We start from the raw sequence: 23,697 nt of genomic DNA, 5'->3' as shown, positions 1-23,697 counted from the left end.
TTCACATATACTTAACAAGGATTACCAGTAATTACCAGTAGGTTGCCAAATTATTTTATTTCTTTTACCTAAGCATAATGATGCTCAAGGTAGAGAAGTTGGCAACACTTTATCAAAATGACCAGAACTACAAACGTGAGTGAAAAACTGATACTTTAAGGTGAGTCTCTACAACCGGCTGGCACATTGTCAAAGCTGACTTTGAGCAGATGGTAAATTACACCAAGGTTATGAAAACTTACATTTCACGCAGCAGAAATTCATGCTGGATTAAATTCAGCCTAACAGATGCTGTCTGTATCTGAGTGGAATGACTCACCAATCAGTCAATGGTGAGAGCCCTCTCCCACAGCAAGCATGAAATCTTGCCTGGGAGCTGAACGTGGAATGTTAACTGCGCACATTTTCATTCCAGCGTGTTGCTTTGCCACTTCTTGGAGCTCTCTGACCTCCCATACAATCTAAAGAGTGAGAGCAGCCACTTATCTGAGTCAGTGCTCCTGGTCGCTCACAGCAGAGTGCTGACAAATACACCAGCGCTTTACGACGGCACAGCCTGCCGCAATTCATCCGCCCAGGCTGACTGCAGCCCAACATGTTCGCATCCTGTAGGCGCCACTGCTGACAAACTGACACACACCTACACAATGACACACCAACACACACTGACACACACGTAGATGTGTTAAGCTGCTCACCCACCCATCTCCCGCACAAATGAAACTCTGACAAGTGTTGAGCATCGCAGGGGCAAAGATGAAAAAGGAATAACGTTCACAGTTCATGTCATTCCATCAAAGGTTCAGTGCATCTATGTCTACGTGTGAGACGGAGGCCAGCGAGCTAATGCATAATTACAGGGTGGTTGCAGGTAATGTTAGCAAATACAGCATGTAACCATGGAGGTTTGTGGATTCATAGAATCACAAGAGTTGCTCTGACAAGCAGAATCATGTGTGTATTCCCACCTGTGCTCCGAAAACGACATTAATTGCATTTGTGGCTAAAATGGCTGAGATTTTACGGTTCTTTCAGGTATTAAATGATGCAATAATTCCAAAGTGATGGGGACACACTGGGAATTTACGATCAAAATAGAGGCTGGAGTTTTTCTGTGACAGTTATTATATCCAATTTGATGTATGATGTTTGCAAATGAAACAGAATATATCTATATGTGTAGTAAGTAAAAATAATGTAGTCCTATCTCCCATGTATAAATGTCATTTGTACATCTTTGTGTCATTTACTTTGCTTTTTGTATCATTCAGCCATTATCAAAAGAGATAAAGGAATATGCAAAAGTGGAGAAGAAAATTATCCACACACTTATCAGAAGGATAAAAGAAACTTCTACAGTAAAGGATGCGACATCCACTGCCTGTTCTATACTGCATTTAGGCAACGTTTTAACAAGGTCCAAAATGCTAAATTCAGTTGCTTTTTGATGACTTTAATCTACAAAGACAAGCAGGACATCAGTGGAAAGCTGTCAGCTGAGACAGAGAGGCAATAACAACTGCACTAAAATCTGGTTCCTGCTCTAGCATAAAAATCTGGTTACTCTGGATGCAAAGTTTAGATACACTAAATGAACCCCTTATGCTAATGAACTGCGCTTTCCGGTTTGTAGGATGTACTGAAAATAATTCTGCGTTCTTCTATTTCCTGACCTTTTGGGAAAACAAAAATAATCCTGTAACAATGACTCTGACAAATGACTGGCAATTAAGTTGCTATCTTTTTTTTTTTTTTTTATCTCTTTTGCAATAGGCTTTTTGTGCATATAGAGGAGCTTCCGACCAACTAACAGATTTAAGTGCAACAATCTCCCTCTTTTTATGTCTATTTAATGTGAAATAATTCCTGAAGGGAATGTATACCCACTAAACGCTCCACCATGGAGACCAGCTGGTCGCTAGCTGTGTGTTTGATACCGTGTATGTAATGCAAAGCAGGCTCGGAGTATTTTTTTTTTTTACTACTGTAAACAGCTGCGTGCTGCAGAGGAAAACAACAACACAAAATTATGAGCAGTGAGTTTGAGCTGAAGGGAGCTGCAGAGAGGGGTAATGATTCTCTGCGGCTTCATTACTACCAGTGGCTCATTCACATTAACCATAATCATTCAGATTAGTATGCAGAAATATTGACTGGAGTTGCTTTAAATACCAAGAGACAAAAACACCCCTGCATGACAGTTACATAAAGGTAAGAGACAAGCAAACAGTAGTCACAATTAACTCAGTGTGACTGTATCAACAAAAACAAAAAATTAAGACAAATGAACAGATATTTTTTTCACTCTTAAATACATTAACGTCACAAAAATTCTCAAGAGGAAAACTGACCACAGTGCACCAAATTCACCTGTTACTATTACTGCAGAAAGGGAACGCATGGGAAAATCTACTACGTCTTGTCTGAGACATCTTTACAGCTCAGTTTATTGTGTGCTCCAGCAATCTGAGCAGAAAAGGACTTCCATTCAATCATGCCTCAATACTGCACAGCACACTGCCTTGATTGTGTTCCAAACCTAGGTCCAGACCTAATGCTCACTGGAAGATGTCTGAGACTTTGTAGATTTTTTTAATGCACTCTAGTTCCCACTAAACTGCACCGTTACATGGTGAGTAAGCGTGATACATCCGTGCTAGAAGCACCAGACTCTCCCTCCTTGAAAATAAAATATGCATGAACGATCTGCAAAAATCAATCATATCAGCAATAATGATCTTTGCGATCAAAAACCATGAAATTGTGTTTGACCTTACAGTGCACTGCATTAATTTAATGCCAAACTCAATAAAAGTTGAGCAAAGTTAGGAAATCAGGTAGATTTTTCAAAAATTAGAAGAATGAAACACATGAGCGCAGACGCTGTGATTAAACTTTTGCAACATGGAGGCTTTGTAGACGGAGTGAAATCAGTTCTGATTACGTTTATTCTTTGTCTAAGCCAAAAATGAAGGACAAAAAAAAACATATTTACAGTTAAGAAACAGAAACACACACTCTAAACTCACACTAAATGAACTTTGGCACAATCGTAATCTACCCAGGGCCAGTGTAATAGCAGCTGCTTTGTCAAACCTTCATTGTTGGCCCTCTGAGAGGTCACGTTATGAAGCCTGACGCTGAAGTATGGCTCTGGTTAATTCTGCCGCCAGGCCTGCTAACAAGCAGAAGCACAAGAGCTGCTGGTCTGTGTCCCACAGAGCCACCAAACAGGCCTGTAATAAATGTTTCTTGTAACTGTGCACTTCCCCTGCAGCCTGCAGTGATGAGCAGAGGGAGAGGCGAGAGAATTATCGATCTGTTCTCGCTCCTTGTTCTAAGGGTGAATATACAGCTTCTGGCTATTGGCTCCCACAGTCTCCAGCAGTAATCACCTCTTTCTTCTTATTGTTTTTCCCAGCCATCCACTCTCCTTTACCCTGATGTCCTGCACATTTTACACAACAGTCCACTACAATTACTTACTGCAAAAATGAGCTGCAGTGCTTTAAGTGAGTCATTTTTTAAATTCCTGTTTGTTTGCCAGATTTCCCAAATGGGAGTAAAATATAATGCTGTGACATCCGGTGAAAATGTGTCTGTCTTCTTCCAGGCTTCCACAAGTACAAAGTGCATGCTTTCAGTAATAACACTTAAGATGGGCCATCCGCTATCCCCACTGTCTGGTGAGAATATACTAATAGCTTGTTGCACTTGGGAAGTTATGTCATCTGTGCTTCCTGTGGATAAAATAAGTGTTATTCTCTTCTGCCTCAAGTAAGCAAACAAAATCTTATTTATGGGGAGCACAAGGATAATTAAAGTAAAATTTATTCAAAAGAATTTTGACAACTTTATAAATTTGTCTATCAGTAGATTTCACACAGTGTGGCATGGACATGGAGACAGAAGAACAATAATTCAATGTGACAAATATAGGGTTAGAGGAGAAAAATTAAAACAACAATTAAGGAAATATTGTGTGGACACATGAAAGATGATTAATGGTTGAATTGTAAAAAAATTGTAAAAAAAAAAAAATCTAATAAAAAAAATGGAGATTAAGCAAAAATAAATAAATACTCCATTCATTTTTTGATGTTGTATGGAATTGAACGGTTCAATACAGCTAAATGTTTCAATCAAGGTCAAAATTGGAAAAATAACTTTCTGTTTTGTGTTTTGCATAATTATACATCCAACCAGTTATGAACCTGGCTGCACACCATTGATATGTCCTTATAGTGGCAGAAACTAATAGATACTCCCATGTACACTTTTCTTTTTACAGCTGACTTAAGTATTTAAAACAACAATGGAAACATGTTTGTGTGAGATTTAACATTGCCTTAGCAGACACAAACAGTCAATAGTTTAAAACAGTTCATTAGGGTGATGTAAGGGTGATGGAGTTCGCTTGGTTGATGTAATTAACTGGATGTCTGCTGCAACAAACTTTCTCTACTGCACAACACAGATCTGGACAAACATACAACAGGAACTAGTTTTTGGTACATTGTTTTTTTCTTTTTTTTTAATTCAGGAAAGAAATTGCTCGCAGTTTTTCTGTCTCAGTTTTTGGAGCCCTAGCCTTGACTGGTTGCGTGGCAACTATGCAGAGGCAAAAAAAACAAACAAAAAAAAAAACATGCTGGTTTCTTAATTTAACAAGAGGTCCAATTAAAACTTTTCCTTAAGTTCTTATATTCACTGGTTCAATTAATTTAAACCCACATCAGTTGCTTATGCTACAGCGTATCTGTGCTGTGTTTAATCATGTCTTTGCAGAATCCCTGATAACGCTGATGTTCTTTATTTGCCATCACATCACAATCTTTTCTTTTCCAATAATAATTACCTAACCATCTCAAACTGAAAGTTCAGTGCTCTGTAAATGGCCAAATGATTATTAGCTGAGTTATTCTCAAATCCAGCCCTGCTAAAACAGATAATGTTTGCAGAGAGAAGCATGAGATATTGTGTTATAAGGGAATTGTTTGAAATGTATATCATATTTAAAAGTGTATAAGACTGGCTTAGCTGGTGATACAATTGAGGATGCTACAATGTAGAAAGGCAATGCCAGAGTGGTATTTACAGAAAACAGTTCATTTATGTCTGTTACAGAAAATAGGCTGGACAAAATATCAATAATAATATGTGATAAACACTTGATCAGTATCAATAGATAATAGAATAGAATAGATAGCATTTATTGTCATTGAACAGGGTTCAACGAAATTTCTATTGCAACTCCTGTGCAAAAAGTCAAATATATACAATATAAAATAAACACACAATAATAATAATAATAATAATAATAATAATAATAATAATAATAATAATAATAATAATAATAATATACAACTAAAATTAACTAAAGGCACTCAACCACACCAAAAAAGAAGCAGCAGGTGCAATTATGGTAAAGTGCAGATGATGTGATAATATGCCTGAATCAATATTAATTTTACAGAGTATTCACTGAACTCCAATCCAGCACCACACAGCATTCTGGGAGATGCAGGCAGAGGAAAGACTTTAGCTGCTCAACGTAAGAAAGGTGAGTAGCATCAACTAACTTACTCACTCTTTGGCTACCTAACAACAACCTGTTCGGCATTTTGAGCAAAACAGAGAAAGCGTTTATTTTAGGTGAATTTATTTATTATTAATGAATAAAAAAATCTCTAACTTAATTTTTATTCTGTTGAATTATTGTAGTAATTTAATCATCAATGGATTAGTGATTACACATTTCTCATGTTTCCTGTTTCTATTGGACAGATAATCTAACTAGGTTCTCTTTGTAGTGTCTTGATTTCAAACTGCAGAAATGGCCAGTATGACTGCATGTCCAGTTAAATACCGGAGACACGCGAATTAAACTGAATCATTTTGACAGTGCAGCTATAACTGGAAAACAATGTTTTAGGCATTGTTTATAATGTCAGAGGCTGAAACACAGAGAGACCTACCCGTAGAAAAGAATTAACAACCAAATGTTCAGTCACTTCAAGACAGAACACATGAAGCAGTAAAAGTTTATTTTATCTCTATTTTGTCTCTACAAGCTGATACATTTATCAGCATTTTAAGATGACACTGTTTAGCACAAGCCAGCTGACCCAGATAAGACTTGGAGATCAGACTTTTACTATGGGCCTTGTCATGTTTTGGGTAAGTCGCAGGAACTGTGGTGAAATCCAGGGAAAGACAGCAAGCCAGATGGGCTGTTTCATGTTACCTCACAAGCAAGAGCAGCTGACAGCTTCCGTGCTGCTCCTTCTGTGTTTACAGAAGCTGTGCGAAGCACCTGCTTAGCTCTTCCAGCGATGTACATGTCAGAGAAAGCAAACATGCGCTTCAGAAAGTGAAAGGTTTTTACAGCATCTGGCGTGAGCGTCGCTGCTTCCCTGTCACCTCTGTTTGAGTCTCCCCTGCTGGATGAACTGGAAGATCATTGGAACAGTTTGCTGATTAAAGGGATCCCAAAGTACAGTTTTTATCTTGCATTACAACAGAAATCTAATTAAAAGACATAATGTACAGCTTTAACTTAAAACATTTACTGTACTGAGGTCAATTACTGTCTTGCATTTTGCAGTTGCTGCCAAAATATAATAGCAAAAAGCTCCAACCCTGCAGTTGTGCATGTCAGAATACATGTGATAGTACTGCAGAAAAAAACAGAAATATGAAAAATGCATATCTCAAAACCAGATGACTTCAGAATTATTAGTCCATCTGCGTAATTTAATACCAGTATAAATACAGCTGTTCTGCACAGACCTTAAATTTTTGTCTTAGACAATTTCTGAACAATCAACCTCAAGCAGATCAGATATAAAGTTCTGGAGAATCTCAAAGCAGTGTTAAACTATAAAACAATACGCTTTAAACGCCTCATGGAGCCTTGCTCAATCCATTATTTGAATAAAAAAAGACGATGGCACAACTGCTAACCAAGTGAAATGGAGCCATCCATCTAAACCAACAGACTGTAAAGCAGGACATTAATCAAAGAAGTAGCCAACAAGCCCATGATAATATTGGAGGAGTTGCAGAGACTTGTAGCTTAGGTGAGAGAATTTGCTGACTGGACAGCTATTAATCATGTATTACATAAATCTGGTCTCTAAAGAGGAGAGGCAGGAAGATGTTTAGGAATGTACGTTAATCAGAAGAGAATTAGAAATTTAGTTCGGCTGTAACAAACACTTCCCTCACATGACTGATCAGCTGTTTTCACCATAGGGATAATTAGAATAGCATTTTTCATGTAATGTTGGCAAAAATCAGTTGACATGACACAATAATTACAACTTGCCCGACAGCAACACATTTCTGAGAACCTTGCTCCATTTTTCTGAGACATGTGGTTTATGTGCTAGTTTGCAACCTCTACTTCGCTGTTATTGCATGCATAATGTCAACATCCAACGACATCACGCTTTGCAAAGCCTGGTCAATTTGCGTCAAATCAGGACATGGAAAGAAGAGAAAAAAAACATAAAGCAGGTGATGACTCATCTGGGAAGGGAACTAATTAGCATGTTCTATTTTTGTCTGTTTTGTGATATTTTAATAAATTGTTCAAAATTTGCATTACAATTAGATGTAACAGAGCTAGTCTTTCCATTGAATCTCACTAAACGTGACCTGTATTGCAAAGAAAAATCTGTCAAAATCTTCTTCTCTTCATCTGACAAATTGAGAGAGATATACTTAAAAGACCACCCAACATCATTAATTAAAGCAATTGGTTGACAAATTGCTTTAATTGATTAAGGTGTAGTGAATGCTATTTGTGAAGAAAAGAAAAAAAAATGAAATGAAAACCACTTCACAAATGTGTGCTACAGTATTACAACATTTGGATACATTTGATGGCGTATGAATACTTTAGATACTCATGCCAGCAAAAGTAAAACTGATTAAAAAAATAAATACATTTCTGAATTTAAATGTGAGCATCCCTGCCTTTCTGCACCAGCTCTGTATTATAAGCTGTAGGGAGAGTTTGTTGGAAACTGGGAATTTTTCTGTGTCAAATTGACTTTGATGCTGTATTGGGTTAAGGCAAAAAAAAAAAGAAACAAAAAAAGACCAAGAACCCAAAGGCCTGCACATGTTAACCTCTGCAGTCATGTGTTGTTGTGTCACGCATTTCAAACATTCACAGCCCAGTGTGTGCAAAACTAAAACCAACCAGCCATAAATTCAGAACAGGAGTAGGGCTGTGGGAAATTATTGCATGCTATTGGTTAGTAGCTGGCAGGGTGAATCCTCCAATGGTGCTTGTTAAAAGCCCGGCCAGAGCTGTAATAGTCCCAGAGGGTTAGGCTCTGAGAGGCCGGGCTTAAGTCTACTCTGGATAATGAAAAGGCAGAGGAGGCCGCGGTAAAATGGCTTTGTTGGAGCTTTGTTTAAGTTTTAAATCTGCTGCTTGGCACCCATCTCAGCACGATTACTTTAATAGTCTGCTGGATAACTAACCTATTTTTAAACTGCTAAGATGAATCCCTTGCAGCCTTGATTCAATCCATTATTTGAGTTGAGGCTCTGTGTTGTTTATCTGTTTAAGTACTGAAGGTACGTCAGGACAGTGACCTCAAATGACCTAATCGCCTGATTCTTTATTCAAATCAGCAAAATTTATGTATTATTTCAGCCAACGGGGATCCTGACAACGCTAATCATTTCATTCATGTGGGAACCAACATATTTGAACATCAGTTCCATAATTTTTAAAAGAATTTGACCTACTGCAATTCATAGCGGCACAGGAGATTTGCAGTTGCATTACCATAAATCACAACAGCTCCAGCTAAATCTTAGTACAGCTCTCGGGTGTCAAATTAAACGGGATTTCTCAGAGATAGTCCCACGTAAATCCCGCGGGATGTAAGCTCGGGCCATCTGAGCAGCAGCTGTCCCAAGCAGCTCAAATTGGCTCCAGGACTAGAAACAAGATGAAATTAATATGCTGTTTTCCCCTCTGTTGTGTGGATTAGAGAGACAGGATTTGGGATTCAGAGAATAGTGCCTGCACATGACCAGAGCAAGCAGTTCAAGTGCAAGCAGTCGGAGCGGTGGAAAGCAGAGCGAAGGGCAAGAGGAGGAGGATATCTGCTCATTAACAGCCATTCTTAAGCTGCAGCTGAGGCTGTTGTGAAGATTACAACAAGGTCATTTTAAAATGCACTGATATACTTATCTATAAAAAGCACCACAGTGTGGCGGTGTAATTAAAATGAAAATCAAAGCTGCAGACAGCCAGGAGTGAGAGAAATGGAGTAACAATCCCCAGGATACCGATTAGAACCATAAGTGTGTAATTTACAGACATGATATAAGAATTACTCCAGGTTGGAATTATCCAATCAGATCACAGATTTGTTTCAAATTCTGGTTTGAAAACTATTTGTATCCCTTGAACTTTTGTCATGTTGAGACAAGCAATTTATTGTATTTTACTATGATTTGCTAAAACAAAGCAGCGTCATGTTGCATGTGTGGCATGCATATATCTACAGCAGACGAGTAGATATAGCAAAATAATGTTTTAAAACAACATCCCAATGCATATGGTTCTATTTATTGTAAAATCTTGTAAAAAAAAAAAGACTAATACTTTGCATTGTACTTAACATTCCCCATTGTCCATTTACTTTTAAAAGGTTCTGAAATTCATGCATTCTTTTCCTTCCATTTTATGATTTTGTGTTGGTCTATTACATACAAACAAACATTAAAACATGCAAAGCTTCACAAAATCTTGACTTTTGCAAGGTACAAAATGCAGAAACCACTACCAGAGTTGTTGCACGTTTCTGGTTGCAGGTTTTCAAACTGATTTAGGGAGGTCAGTGTGAAATTTTGGGGATGCATAGAACTTCTTAAAGTTCTATTCAGAGACTTAGTCCACTTTTGCTTTTCTGCTTGCTGGCCTCCCTTAGAAATTTTGTATAATGTACGTAACGTGTCACTGGGTTTCAAAATTTAAAGGAATCCTGAGAAATGTCTCACTTCAGAAGTCTTACATTTGATAAATCTCTTGAGCTGCTTTGGTGACAAGGCAAGTTTGCTTAGTGATATAATGATTCAGTCGAGGAAGTCTTGGTCACAGAGAAAGCTGGCTCTGCCATCAGAGCAGAGTCTAAACCTGCCTGGGGTAAAAAGAAAGGCACATGGTGACAAAGGCCGCGGCCACACACTCATCTGTGCTCACGGGCGTGAACAGTCTTCTGCACAAGAAGGAGGTTTGAGGGAAGAAGTTGTCAAAGGAATAACATTTCAGCACAGAAAAACGTTAATTGAGGCAAACAATGACTAATGTCAAGGCTGTAGCAGAGCTTGTGGCAACCACAATACTGTTGGTCATTTATTTACGTCTGAGCAGCTAATGAGACCAGATTCAGCTTCATGGCTGAAGGCGAAGCAAGCACATAAGTAAGCAGCTTCAGACTGTGTTGTCCCTAACATGTTGTCTTTGTCCAGGGGTGCTCTGAGCTTGAACGTTTCTCTCCCCCTTGTATTACTCTTACAGAGGGAATACTACATTGTGTGTAAATCACTTTTTCCTTCAGTTGGCTGCTTTTAGTTGAAATCCATACACATAAAAAACAATCCAGAGAAAAATAAAACAGGAATATTTTAAATGTCTTCTGTGCCAAAAGTATTTTTACTGGAAGAATTACAAAATACATATCTCAGTTTACTATTATAGCATGAGGAACCATACTGTAACAGTATGGTTCTGTTCAGATTGTCATCTCCAAACATGGGAATGGTCCCAACCTTGTCAGAAAAAACAGAACCTAATGTAATGATTGAATTGAAAATACTTCATAATTGTTTTCCATTTATGAGGATGTGTTGAGTTCAAAGATGTCTTCCTTTTTAATATTTAGTTACATTTATGGATCTATAATGCCTTACTTCCTTCTCCTTTAGTCTGAAAACATTTTAGAAAGTTTTTACTAAAATCAAAACTGGAGTTTAGATGGTGAAATTATCGCTCCAGTAATAGCAGATGGGGATAGTTTTGAACCACAGAACTTCATGCATATGTGCACTTTCCATAAATGGCAACTTGTACAAAAAATATCCATGTCTTGTGATTGTGCCTATATCTGTAGCTCACCTATAATACAGTTGGAGGAGGAATCTGGCAGAAAATGCAGCCTGGAGTTCCTCCTGTGAAATTTGACAATGTCAGCCTTGAATTGCATAAAATCCAACCAGCACTTTTCAGAAATTGAGAAATATTATATAGCCATCCCTTAGCAGGCAGTCAGTGTGGAGCTGATGAACCGGAGGTGGACAGAAACCTCCACCATGTCTCAATGATGACACACTGTAGCTTCAACTTGGGAGTACTTCCTTAGCGTCCCATGTGATCTCCACATTGACAAAGTTCATCAGTCACTGCGCTCCAGCCTGTCCGGTCCGTCCATGCGTGCCACTGGGGGACACGAGGCGCAATAAATGCAGTTTACAGCACGCAGCGGGATCCACGTCCGGGAATGCTGGGCGGCGTTTCAGCCAGTGCAGTGTCAAAGTCATTTATTCTCGACCATGTTGTCATCTTGGAGAGAAGATGAGTGACTAAGCCTTCAGGGCGGGAGGAGTGAAAATAGAACATCTGTCTGTGGGTTTAGATGATCCACTCAAAGCTTCCAGCAGCATTTTGTGTCACACAACTGTTATACGTTTCTTTCAAGCCACAAACACATTATCCCACATATAAACCGGAGTGCCCTGGTAACAGCAGAAAAATGGGACTTCAAGTGTAATCTCCACTGTGTCACACACCAGCTTGACTCATTTTTATTCCCAGGACGTGCGATTGTATACGCATCTGCTCTGCTCATGATGTGCTTGCCAGCACACTGAGAATATAGAACAGTACATCTACATATTGAACTTTCTCTGCAAAGAAGGGAAGTCAGGAAAGGAGACATCAAACCACAAGAGAGAGAAAAAAAAACCCTTTAATTAAAGTTTATAGATAAGAAAAGACACAGAAAGAGCGAGGCTTTATTTCATTTTACTTTACTCTGATTCTATGCTTCTGCAAGAAACTGTAGATGCATGCAAACCTGGGAGACATTTTTAACATAATTACTGAACGAAAAGTGGTTAATTTAATTCTTCTTTATATAAGCATATATAAAGAACAATATAGTACCATATGAACTGTACCCAAAAGTAAAAATATCCCTGCAGAGTTGGATTTAAAAATTACATTTATTTAATAGAGAAATTTGGTTTCTGATGGGAAACCAAATTATTATTTGAGCATCACTCAAATAATAATAAAACAATGTATGTTTTTTATTTACATTTAATTTAAAAATGGCATGTCAAAAATGATTTATACCATGCTCAGTAATCACTAGAAATATCTTTATTTGCTCAGCAGCTTTTTTTCATGTTTTCACTGGTGTTTTTATGACTTACTTTTGATAATAGACTCAAAGTTTCTGAAAAGCCAAACTTGCAAATTCTTTGTTAGTCTATTAGATCAATGTTTCAAAAATAAACTAAGACCACACCAGCATCAATTGCAAGTAACATTTGCATATATTTACATAACATTTAATCTGTTTCTGCTGCTGGGCAGCTAATTAGCTATCTGGCCTCCAAAATGACTTTAGCTGTAATGTGATTAAACATTTGTTTCCTCAGGATGAGACATGGATTCATGTTTCTGAGATAAACGCTGCAGCTTTAGCAGGAATGTGGGTTACAGTTCATTTTCGATGCTGCCTGACTCAGCGTGTCCCTGTGCTCTACAGAACACTTTATGAGCTGCTGAAATATGATTGGATCTATCAAACTAAGCTCCTACAGGAAGATCTAAAAGTGGAAAGCTAATTTCAACGTTATGCAAAGGAAATACAGAACTGAGTCAATATATTGTGACATGCAGTGCCAGCAATAATTATCAGTATCCTATGAGGGGCCATTTAGGACAAAAACTATGTTTCGCCTCTCACACAAAACTAAAGACTCTTATACACTGAAAAAATACTAAAATTGCACTTATGCACTACTAAAATATCGCACACACACACAAAGCACACAGACATCACAGACATACTATTCTGAATGAGAGGTCGAAAATGTATGTGGGTATGTGAACTAACACTAGGCTGAATGAATGAATGAATGAATGAATGAATGAATGAATGAATGAATGAATGAATGAATGGGGATGAGACTTGTATTTGTGTGTGAAAGAATATTTTTTATATTTGTGTGACAGGTTCCACTTAGACTCTATGTAAGTGAACCTCCCAGCGCTTGAGGAGGGAGCAGTAGGGAAGAGCTGGCCGAAACATACAAATAATTAGAATTTCACACAAATACAAGTCTCATTCATTCATTCATTCATTCATTCATTCATTCATTCATTCAGCCCAGTATTAGTTCACATACACATACATTTTCGACCTCTCATTCAGAATAGTCTATCTGTATGCTTTGTGTGTTTGTGTGATATTTCAGGAATGCGTATGCGCAATGTTAGTATTTTGTGAATGTGTGTGAGTCTTTAGTATCCCTCTGGAAGACACAAAAAAAGAGGAAACAAAGTTATTTTTTGTTGTAGTAGTAAAATCCAAATTGACATTTGATGTTTTTCTTGACATGCTTCTTCTGCAACATCTTCATCAGTTTTTTTTTTATTTTTTATTCCAGTTTCCTTTGTAGTTTACATAACAATCGAATGGTGGTCCATAATGTTTCTGTTTAAATGTCTTGACAATTAAGAGTATATTGATGTTATTTTCATACATAAAAGTATTTCATGGTATAAACTCTTAAAAGGTTCTATAGTCTTTAGAAAAGAAGCAGCCCCAAAGCATCACACATCCTCCATTGTGCTTAAATGTTGTGTGAGAGATGTTTTTCCACATATTAATGCTTTGTTTAATGGAAAACACATCAGGAGTTTTATTTATTTATTTGCTAAAAAGCTCAGTATTGGTTGTCTTTGTAAACTCCACCTTTCTTACTTTTACTTTTCTGATATTGGGAGGGAAAACCCCTTTTTGTTTTTTTTTCCTGCAACACGTCCAACAAAAGCTTTTATGGGTTTGACAATAACTGTGGTAGCAAATACTTTGTTGAAAAGAATACTTCTGTACCATTTTTAACACAATCAATAAAGCAATCAAATTAAAAGTTGGAGATTTCACATTTCTTCAGCGTGAAATTGTTTCTTCAATTTTTTTTCATTTTTGAATTTAAATCTTTTCACACACTCTTACCAATACTATGTGTTCAAACATTACATAGCTGTTTATACAGGTTAAGGATGCTGCTCTTCCGTTTGTTTCTCTGCTACAGGTTAAACATTCTTCCATCGAAACCTCCTACTTGTAGACAGAAATCACAAAGTGTGTGAAGAAGAGGACATCTCAGTGGAGCTCATACCAAGCAATATCCCACGAAGAGAAAGTTTTATTTTCTGCATTCTGTGAAGTTTTGTGCTAAGATTAGAGCATCTAAATCAATAATTTCGATCAAATGAACGAATGCTGCGATGGAAAACAAATAACTGTCCAGAGTACGCGTGACTTCAACAGCATGTGTAAACTCATTGTTTGCTAAAAACAAAACATAAATACACTGATTCAATTCTCTGACTATGATTTCATGCTTTTTCTTTTAACTGCCACATCGCTGCAGGAGTATGAATAGATCCTCAGAGGTCCACTTCAGCTTCTTACATTGTCTCTACCATAATTATAATAGGCTCCCGTGGTCGAGTCACAAAATTCCTGATAACAATGGCAAACTCTTGGCATGCTTTGCTCTCCAAGCGTCAGATCATCTCAAAGCAATTCTACCAACAAAGCATCAGTCATGACAATGGAGTCCTACTTTTCTTCATAAACAAACATAAATTACAAAAGCTTCCGAAAGTGTGGAACATTTTATTCACACAGAAATCCATTTAAAGCCAGCCAAATGTGCCCCTAAAGCTTCTCTAGGATTTTACTTTTTATGAATGCTTCCTTTGCCTTGCGGAGATAAACAAGGATGAATCCAAGCTCTGCTTGATGTTTCTGGTGATAATCCAGTTACCATCTCTGCTTTAAATTACTAACATCACCAAGGTTTATTAACACAATTAAATGCAAACTAGATCAATTTGGGTGTTATTTACGTTTTTTCTTAGTCACCTTACTGAATTTCTCACACCACAGCAACATTTGCCAAACAATATAAAACTGCAAAACCAAACCTGATAACCTGCAAAAATCTCAAAATGGACAGTCAATTCCTCAAAACTGATTCACATCAATGAAAGTTTCAGTGACATCAAATGAAGTCGAGACAACATTGTTTATGGACTAGACAAATGGCGTCGTCATATTTTCATCAAAACACTTCAATCTGTGTTTTTTCCGTGCAAAACAGCCGAATCCTGGTAACACTATGTGAAAATGCTCCAGACACCACTCACTCACTAAATACAGTAAATTACCAATTACTCTGTTTGTTTGTAGAAGATATTGAACACGTGTGCTTCACATGTTGAGTCCAATTCTGATTTGTTCACAGATTTTTGTAAAAGCAAAGTACAAATTCTTCACAGTGAATTTAAGAAACAGTCTGGGTAAAGCGGTGCATAACTGAGAGAAACTGCACAACTTAGCAGTTTTGTTTAATATTTTGGATATTAATATTTTCCTTAGAATATTTTGGATATTCTGAGAAAAATATCTCAAACACTGGAAACTCCAAAGAGCTGAATATAACATTAAGTCAGAAGATACCTTTTAGTGGCTTTGTCTCCTAATACTGTAGATACTTCATAAGTGATATAAAAGTAATTATCAATTTGCTTCATCACCCAGTATATTTACTGGAAAAAAACACCAAAGATGTTTGGTGGATTTTAGTTTGTTTAGGAATCACGAGAAACACTATGTTTCACTTAAAATACAAATAAAACAAATGAAAAAGAAGAAAAAAAGCAAAAAGCCAGTGAATGGGTGTATGAAGCCAGAGTAAACTCAATAATAGCCTCACTAAATGATCAAATGTTGAGCCAGCAGTCCAACATGAAGCTCCTCAACACTTCACACTCGTAGTAAATGTGGCGTAATTGGCAACATGACCTACAGACCAACCGTTTGCTCAGCTTCTCCATTTCTTCAATAACCAAGTGCAGGATTGGAGGATGAGAGCTAAATCTCTGACTTGATGAAAATGGTGTTCCTCAAAGTACCCTCTGCTGGAAGGACACTCGTTTACCAGATTGATAGGGCGCTTTATTGCCTGCCGCCTCTTATGCTTAGATTCTTACCATCCCCTCATCTCCTGCCCTCTCTTATACCTATTTCTCTTTTTATCAGCTCCCTTTCTCACCCAGTCTGTCTTCCTTTGTTGAAAACACAAACACAATGCCTCTAATGCTTTCTGTGTCCAAAATGACCTCCCTGCCACCTTCCCTGAGTGTATTAATGAACATACTTGAAGCAAAGGGACCTCAGATATTCCCAGTGTTTAAAATGAAGAATCACAAAGATGCGGAAAGCTAACAGAAAAAACTATATTCTACAAAATGTCTTAACAAGGGCTGACACTTTAATGTGGTAATTTTTTTTTTTTTAGAAACTAAAAACACAATTAATCCCACCAATGATGATCTGCAGGGTAAGTAGCGCAGCCCCCTTCTTTGTGTGTTTCTCTGCTGATGGCGTGCATCAAACAATGGCAATAAGTGATGCAAGAAGCACCGTTTAATGACAGCGTAATTAAATTAGAAGGCCCTGGATAACATGAGCGCAAGTAAGGGCAAATAATGTTATTGAGAGTTAGAACCTTATATTTTCATCCGACAATGATGTCTTCATTTCTCAGGTCAAAAAATTATTAAAATAACTTAAAACATTCAATATTGTTATTTGATTAAGAATAAAAGAAGACATTTGGAAAGTAACTGCTTGTTAGTCATATTGGCTGAATAAACTCAGACAACTCTCCATTTTCCACTCATCCTAAGGGGTTAAAATGATGGCAGTTTATGATGGAACTGAATAGAAATACAGACACTGAAAAATATAATTGTAACTGAAAATATTAACCCTGACTCTGAAATAAATGTGTTGAAAATTTTGAAGTGAAACAAAACTGATAGTGAAAAAGATTAATTGAGAAATGAGAGATAAAATAAACTAAGGCTCTACCTTCACTGATAAAGCTGTTTACATTAAAGCTGGCCATGCTAATCAAACTACAAAGCTAGTAAAATATTCAAAAGGAGAAATAAAAGTATTGACAGAAATATAACCTCTAAAGCAGTAAATCCCTGTTTTACAGCAACTCGACTCGACGGTAGTGTGACGTCAACTTTGCTTCTACTACTGTATAAATATTTAATGGCCACTCTGGTGTTCTCATGTCTTTTTATAATATCACTCTTAAGAATAAACTAGAATTGGTTAAAATTGTTATTGTAAATCAGAAGTTAGTAATAGTGCATTTTGAGTAAAAAAAGGGCATTAGGGAACTTTTAGGCAACTTTTGATAAGTCACAATTATTTTTTAGGTACTCACACATGTTTTTAAGTTTGGAGAACATATATTTTAAGAAATCTGGAGTGGTAAATTTTATTTATTCAAAACTGAGGAAGAGGGCCAATGAAAAAGAGAAAAGAATAAGGAATGCGTAATTTTACGAGACAGATGCGAGTTGTTTTTTTGCCCCACTTTGCTTCAACAGTGTCGTATCTCCAAACTGGCTCCTCATGCATAAATAAAGACCACACCTGGTCCCTGGTCATATGGTGCACATTTCATTTAATTCACTCCAAAATCAACCTGGTGCTCTCTCTATGGACCTTTTTCAAAACTTTAAGGATGTAAGAAACCATCAATTAAAGAAGAATATGTAGCAAACCCCCTGAAGAGGAGTGACAAACACATAGTTGTGAATGCCACCGAGCTCATTGCCCCTCATTGACCCCAGAACCACCAAGGGCAGTGAGTGATGAGTGAGCGTGTGTTTGACCTTAGGGACTCTTTCTATAATACAGCATCCATACTTTCCCCTCCCCGCTCTTCCTGCCGTTTCTACCCGGTAGCCCACACAGTCCAGCTTACAGCCACCCTCACAAAAATAGCGGCTGCATTCAAGCTGCCAGCAGAAGACAATGCATGTTTTGTTTTTTTTCCCTCTGTTTGATGTCTGAAAACTGCTAGCAAGAGGAAGATGGGACCACTATTTCTGTTCTTATCCAAAGCCCTGTCAGTAACCTTAAAACTGAGTTTAAACAAAAATGCACCTCTAAATAAGAGCTGGCTTTTTTTGAGTGATTCTTGCCAAAATTGTAAATCAGTGGAAGGTTTCTTGCAGAAAGATCATTAATTGTGTGGTCATCATCATCAATTTCTCCAAAGTAATCATCATTTGTCATATTTTATAAAATCAAGGCTTTAATGCACTATCAAAACGGTTTCAAACGGTTTTCAGATTAACAAAAACAATCCTCAGAAGCAGCAGTGCTTCCTGTTCTCTTAAGTCTTTTAATTTGGGAAAAGCTTTCCTTATTGTCTAACCACAAATCCAAAAATATAACCAGTGTACAATCATTATTGAAGATGGTCCTTTTGAAGTTGCTCACACACAACATAAGCAGCAGGTTTATAGAATAGTATTTATACCACTTGATCCATTTTGTGCCACTAAACAACCTTAGACTTAAATGTCAGGTATTCAGATTTTATTCAACTTGAATAAAAATGATTCAGTTCAAACAATTGCTTGCAGAAGTTGCTTTGTTGGGAAAAGGAGCCTGCATAGGTTAATCTGAATACAAAGGCAGAAGTGTGAAAATCTGAGGTTTTTTAGAGAATATTTAGAACAAACATTTTTCTTAAGACTAAGAAGTTTTAATCAGGGTTAAGTAATGAACACACCGAACTTTGAACATCTCACGGAAGTCTGTGCAAGCATGAAAAACCTGACAGGTTACTTATCCCTCAACATGACCTAGGAAGGAGCACAGCTTTGGTGAGGATAATCAGTAAATGGATAAACAACTAGTTGTGTATTACTAGTTCACAAATGATCTCTTTATGGAGGAGTGAATGAAAGATATGAGATACAACAACAACAAAAAATCCTGCTTGAAGCCGGAAACATTTGGTCTCAAAGATGAGACCAAATGTGGGTTGTTTGGCCTACATGCAGAAAGCTAATTGTGAAGGAAATTTTATAACATAATTCAACATGAACATGCCATGGAGGTGTCATCATTATGGTGTTGGGAAGTTTTTCTTCAGCATGGAGAAGTGGGATACTTGCAGTTAATGAATACAGGTGAAGTGTTACTAGGGTAGACTGAAGAAGTATTTCATTTTCCAACAAGGCAAAGAGTTTAAACATACAAGCACTTCAGTCGTACAGCAATCAGTTAACAGTCAGATCGATATGTTGCTTTGTTTATCTTATATTTAAGTTGATTCATTAGTCAGACATTATATGTACTTGAGTACTACCACTGAAAGTTTCTAAAATTTCCAATGAAAGACAAAGTATTCTGCAATATTTTCTATCTACATTCTATGAATCACAGTATTTGACCAAATAACTCACATTAAATCGAACAAACAGCTGCATGCTTTCTGCCGATCAGCTTAGAAAGACTGAGCAGACCTCTGCTTTTGCTGAGCAGCTTCAGAGCACAGCTCAGTCAACCACAGCCTCTCCGTCAATCAGTTCGAGGAAGAGCCATTTGGAGATCATCCTTCTCACTTATCTATAATCTAAGCCTCTGCCTTTACAACACCGAGCTTCATCATCCGTCACAAGTTTCTAGCTGTATCTCATTTGTGCTTCCGGGCTGACAGATCAAAGGTCAGCCTGTTTTCTGTCTTTATCAAACGCAGAGCAACGACGAGAGCCAGAAATAGCAGTCTCAACTTTAATCTCTTGCGGACAAATTTATTTGAAATTAAGATCATCAGTGCAGCTTCAGCTGAGGTCAATCAATCCTAAAGAAAAGTGCAAAAAGACACAATAATCACAGCTATTAAATGAGCTTATCCTCATCATTGTGATAGAAATTATACCATGTTTACATATCAGATCATTCTTCATTTTAACAGATTTACAACTGAACTCTTACGCACTCTTTTACTTTTGTTAATTTAAATCTTAAATTCTTAGAGTCAACTCTTTCCACATGAAAGAGTAAGAATTATCAATAAAAATTGATCATTCTTATTGTTCGATTTCTGTATCTGTGATATAGTCAGGCTTATTTCTCTGTAGGGACCAGATATTGAATTTAATACTTGGATTTTCCCTCATTTTAACCTTAAAAATATAAACCACAGTCTGACGCCTTAATTACTCAAAACTTTGATTTGCAACACCGCCTCAGTTTTTAATGCCTCCAAGCCTGAGCATCAAAATATTGACCATAAAGATTGAATGATTTTGCCTCTAATGGTGCAAAGTTTCTTTTACATTCCTTGTTTCTTTGAATCTTCAAAAAGCCAGCCTAGGTCACAGTGCTTAAATCAGTAAGTTCACACAAAACCTGTTTACTTGGAACAAATTATAAAGACTCTGCTCTAATGGCTATGTTTATTTCAAAATATCCAACCTACTCTGAAAATATATGAGTAAAGTCAAAGTGTGGCAGAAGCCAATCCGAATTAGATTAGTCGGAACTCAACAAAATGTGAATAGCAGCAACATGGATAATCATATAGCATAGTGACATAAAACCAAAGTCCACAAAACAGGAGCACAAAAAAAGACGGTCATTTGAAAGCTATGGTCTGTTTAATGTGAAGGGATTTAACACAACCACATTACATGCAGAAGACTTTAATGAATGTTTGGTGATTGTATGTATTGTGTGATTAGGCCCTCAAGTTAACCACATAATGCTGCTTTTATTCCTTTCCAGGAACATTTTCTCTGCTATATGGCTGAGTTAGGGCCTCTTTAATACAGCAGAGGAAGAGAAAGGGGAAATAAAGCAGCAGACAGTAAAGAAACGAAACCGAACTGAGAGAAAAGAAGTCTGTGTGAAAGATTTAGAGGTTGGATTAAAAATGCAAAAAGGAAAAGGAAGGCTTAGCTCTCATCCAGAACCTCTTGGCTTTAGTTTTTTAACATGCAAGGACTTTAGTGGGAGATGGAAAAGAAAATTTAGTACAGAAGCTTGCAAATGGCTCAGGTGAATCAGAAATAAGCCAGTCCATGCCATAGCTTAATTTAATTTTTTTTTTTGCTACATAGAAATGTCTATTTATAAAATGACTTTAAAAAAAACACATTGATGTACTCTGTATTTTTTATATATATATAATTTCTTTGATGTATTCAGATGCTCCTCAGACATCTGCAACCAAACACATCATGAAAGAAAGCACAGATGGGCAGGAGGCAATAAAAATCACACCCCACCACTGTGGGTAACACTACAAATGGAAAGGATGAGGACAGGCAGCAGATCAGATCCACGTAAACAACAAAACATTAGTCACGGCATCGATGAGGCCGTGGCCAAAGATCATTGACTAGCACCCGGCAGGCAACCACAGAAAGATAAAAGAAGCCATTTACATCAGACGGAAAACGTTCTGCAGCAGTAGAAACGTCCAGATCTGGAGTCCTGAAATTTTTAGAATCGGCCTTTGTGGAACACACTTAATGTCAGAAATACTGAAAAGCAAAGTTTTACAATTCTACAAACACATAATTATTTGAGTCAGGTGATTTGAACACATTTAAAATGTGCAGGACACTTATCCTCTATGTCATCACAAAAAGGTCATATCATAACGACACAGAGAGAAATGGAAACTATCAGAGATCCACTGGTTAAATTTATGGTGTATTCCCACAGATAATTTTTTGTGATAACTATAACTAAACAGCACTCAAAACATTTTATATTTATATTACATCTGGAGTTGTTTTAAGTAGACCAATTGCAATTTTCTGGAAGATCTCTGATAACCAATCTTAAAAAGCCTTTATTTTGCCCGATCTAAATTTTTTTTGTCTCAAATCTGTTAGAGCAGAAATACTTTTTAAGGAGTTGTTTTTGTGGAAAAGATTGCTGGCGCCAGTAGGTCAATCTGACCTGAAAAAAGCACAAAAGTTGGACCAAAACTCGGATTGAACAGTGAACTGTTAGGACAGATAAGAACAACAATTATTATTAATTGACTTGTTTTGCAGTTCTGGTGTGGAGCAGATGTTCAGATCAAGAGGTCATTAGTATTTTGGGGAAACTCAAACACACACTCAGTCAATGGGCAGCCAGAATCTCGATGCAAAACCAACATAGATATTTGGATTGGTCAAAACTTCTCTCAAACCCTTGACGTCATTGGAAGCTATAAAAATGTCTGTAGATAAAGAACGGTTTAGATTTTTTGGAGATTTTCTGGAGATTTTTGGAGATTTTGGGATTTTGTATTTTGAGATTTAAAGAACAATGTCTTTGTAATGATGCATCCGTGGTAGATGTGTTAATAAATCTCCCGACCCGTCGTGGCTGGCAGTAAGAACTCGTCTCTGTGGTTTGTTTCGTTTATCCATATATTTGAGAGTTTTGCGCCTCACAATTCTCCAATAAATCTTTCTAAATATAGCATGAAAGTGGTATACCAAGTGGGGTAAAAGTGGGGTGACAATTGCTCACTAAAAACATGCAGACATGACTTGTTGGGCTGGTCTATCACTCAAACCATTCTCAAAGGAGAAAGGAAGAGGACAGTGATTGATTTTTAGACCTTTAATAAGGTTGATAAGATTGGGGAAGTAGATCAACTTCACATGTAAGAATCAGGCAATCACCGATCTCCCAACATTAAGGAAATTGGCACCAATAAATCAATGCACCCCTAATTTTAATCAGAATTTTGTATTATACATCAGTGATCTTAAATTCTCAGAGGCAACTCAGTAAGGCAGGTGTTTCCAACTTCAGAACCACAGCCCTTCAAGTTTCAGTCACATCTTTGTTCCAACCAATGAATGGCTCATTACCAGGCCTCTGCAGAACTTTATAAAATACTTACTTCAACTCACTCCATATTAATAATGTGATCAATAACACAATGAAGTTTTTATATGGTAACAGTTCTTTGTTCAGGAGCTGCAAAGCACAAAATTTACTTTGTAAAAATATTTTTTGGGAGGCAACAAAATTCATCATGAGTCTGCCAGATATATTTATGCTAAATGATTTATTATAATTCAAAATACTTCCCTTTGAACACTATTACTACAAAAATTGAACCAAGGGTGAGTCAAAATAGGACTTTACAGAAACCTAAGCCATGTTTTATTTTTCTTTTCCCAGTTAAAACGCTTTGCTGTTTATCTCGTGTTTACTTCAGGTCACGAAGTTTTAGCAAAGACGAGGAAAGATGTCCTCTCTAATGTCCCTGCACTTTCAAGCACAATTTTGTCTCACATTTCCAGTTTGGCATGAATTATTCATGACAGCAGAGATAAGGAATGTAAAAAAAAGCAGCACATGAATCTCAGTGGTTAGGAATAGTTAATTAGTCTATCCCAGGGGAAGGTGATAATACAATGGTAGGCAGCTGAGACAGCTCCTCAAAGTGATTTTTTTTTTTGGTCCTGAAATTTGCCAATTGCTTTGCCCCTCCTCTAAAATGTAAACTAATCTGACA

The 23,697-nt window shown here is 37.1% G+C and overlaps 1 protein-coding gene and 1 long non-coding RNA gene across 2 annotated transcripts in view; one reads left to right on the top strand and one right to left on the bottom strand.

Moving 5' to 3' along the window:
* dlgap4a (discs, large (Drosophila) homolog-associated protein 4a) overlaps positions 1–23,697 on the bottom strand; it is an 86,103-nt gene that overhangs the window by 24,498 nt on the left and 37,908 nt on the right. The window lies entirely within an intron of this gene.
* On the top strand, positions 3,427–5,557 carry LOC129370314 (uncharacterized). Its single transcript, XR_008607043.1, has 3 exons — positions 3,427–3,512; positions 3,614–3,686; positions 5,477–5,557. It is a non-coding gene; the product is annotated as an uncharacterized LOC129370314 (long non-coding RNA).

Source organism: Poeciliopsis prolifica, unplaced genomic scaffold, assembly GCF_027474105.1.
Source record: "Poeciliopsis prolifica strain line A6 unplaced genomic scaffold, Auburn_PproV2 SCAFFOLD023, whole genome shotgun sequence".
In the NCBI taxonomy this organism is placed as follows: Eukaryota; Metazoa; Chordata; class Actinopteri; order Cyprinodontiformes; family Poeciliidae; genus Poeciliopsis; species Poeciliopsis prolifica.
Note: the sequence above shows the minus strand (reverse complement) of the source record. Positions and strands in the feature narration are given on the sequence as shown.